The 2,196-nt window shown below is 42.0% G+C and overlaps 1 protein-coding gene across 1 annotated transcript in view; it reads left to right on the top strand.

Moving 5' to 3' along the window:
* Window positions 1–2,196, top strand: part of cdh19 (cadherin 19, type 2) — a 74,074-nt gene that overhangs the window by 17,645 nt on the left and 54,233 nt on the right. The gene's annotated exons all lie outside the window — the stretch shown is intronic.

Genomic DNA, 2,196 nt, shown 5'->3' with positions numbered 1-2,196 from the left:
GCTGCTCAACATTCAAATATATGACTAGTGCTTGCCGTAGCAGTTGCAGCTTGCTTCAGAACAACGAAATCAACATCGAAGATAAGTGAATCCACTTCTAATCCATATCGCTGTGTGTATTGTGTGGTCTGCCTAATTAAATTAAAAAATGAGCAACCATAATCATGTTAAACCTAAGTGTCATGTTAGCAGTTTGCATTGTATGCAGGAGCGACCGATAGTAACGGACATGAAACAGGTTAAATTAAATAAGCATTGTTGTGTATGCATTTCAATGGGGGTTCACCATATACATCGGCGATTATCCCAGTGTTCACGTTCGTTATTTCTAAGGTCGATGTTTTCATTGTGATGAGTGTGTGGTTGATTTCAGCTGCATGCAGTGTCATAAGCACGCATTTATCGCAGTCATATCAATGACAGTGTAGCGGGAGACGCTGAAGTTCATTATCTACGGCTGTAACAGTTAGTTCAGAGTTAAAGGCATTATGGGTAGTGTAGTTTGGTGAAATTTGCTTGTGCGACGTGTGCTGTCGCTGTGCAGTGTAATTCAGAAAATGGAGAAATAACATTTTATATTCTGCTTTTATTTCAGTTCATTCAGGTCAGTCCACCCAGGGGTTTTGTGCACTGTAACTTTGACAACTTTTAAAAATTAGTGCACGTCTAATTAGAGTTAAGCCAGTCAGGCATGGTAGCCCAGGCTCACATAGTCATAGCCCACTATTGTTAAGCCAGTCGGCATGGTAGCCAAGGCTCACATAGCCATAGGCCACTAGTGGTAAGCCAGTCGGCGTGGTATCCAAGGCTCACATAGTCATAGGCCACTAGCGTTAAGCCGGTTGGCGTGGTAGCTCAGGCACACATAGATAGTAATACATGCGGTTCACATGGCTCTTCGGAGCAGCAGCAGTACATATGTCTTGGCGCTAGATCTGCTTGTTGGGGGGTGTTTTGTTTTTGTTTTGGCTTGTATTGTCCCTTCTATGTTTCCTGCTTTGTGGGGGGATATTACATGTATGTTATATTTGCAGCAGCGGTATTTCTTACATGCTCACAGCAGCATGTTGTGGATGTATTGGCAGTAGCAAGTCTCGGTACTTGCTCTGCCGCAGCAGCAGCACCAGCACCAGCAGCGTAGCAGATCTATTCCGCCAAGACCAAATACATTACCATGCCAATCCCTCTAAGAGTTGTCATGACCGAAATACAGAGTTCTGGCATGAAACTCTAGATGGCGCAGTCCAACTCTCTGATGGATTTGTTTTGTTTTTGAAGCCTAACAATTGACAGTTTCATTTGTATGGAGGGCTTCTTTGACCGCATGATGTGGGTTCAGAGCAACAGCTTCCAAATGCAAATGGCACATTTAGAATCAACTCCAGACCTTTTACCTGCTTAACTGATGTAGAAATAACGAAGGAATAGCCCAGATCTGTCCATGAAACACCTTTTGAGTCAACTGTCCAATTACATATGGTCCCTTGAAAAAGGGGGAGTAACATATTAAAGAGCTATATTTCCTTAACCTTTCCTCCAGTTGTTATGAGAATACCCTCAAATTAAAGCTCAGAGTGTGCACTTTAAGCCCATATTCATTATATATCTTTAATTTGAATATGTTTTGGTCAGCAGCTAAAATAATAAAAAATTGTGCCTGTGTCCAAATATATATGGACCTGACTGTGTGTGTGTGTGTACAGTGTATATATACAGAGTTCTGGCATGTAACTCTAGATGGCGCAGTCCGATAGGTCTAACTCAGTCAACCTAATGACATCATCACATGGCACAGCTGACTGGTTGTCTCCTGTATCGGTAGCCAATGAGCTCTCTGCTCAACATTCAAATATATGATTAGTGCTTGCAGTAGCAGTTGCAGCTTGCTTCAGAAACCCTCCACCTTCTCCAGCTCCACCTGTATAGATCTGCTACGAGGCGAATCATGTATGCTATATGGGGGATATTTCAAGTATGTTATATGAACTGTTACACATATAACATACTGTTATATAGTATGTTATATTATATTATATCAGCAATGCTTCTTAAATGCTCACAGCAGCATGTTGTGGATGTATTGGCAGTAGCAAGTCTAGGAAATTGCTCTGCCGCAGCAGCAGAAGCGTAGCAGATCTATTCCACCAAGACCAAATACATTAATATTGTCATGTACATTACCATGCCAATCCCTCC

The sequence above is a fragment of the Sinocyclocheilus anshuiensis genome, unplaced genomic scaffold (genome assembly GCF_001515605.1).
Source record: "Sinocyclocheilus anshuiensis isolate Anshui unplaced genomic scaffold, SAMN03320099.WGS_v1.1 scaffold631, whole genome shotgun sequence".
Taxonomy (NCBI): Eukaryota; Metazoa; Chordata; class Actinopteri; order Cypriniformes; family Cyprinidae; genus Sinocyclocheilus; species Sinocyclocheilus anshuiensis.
Note: the sequence above shows the minus strand (reverse complement) of the source record. Positions and strands in the feature narration are given on the sequence as shown.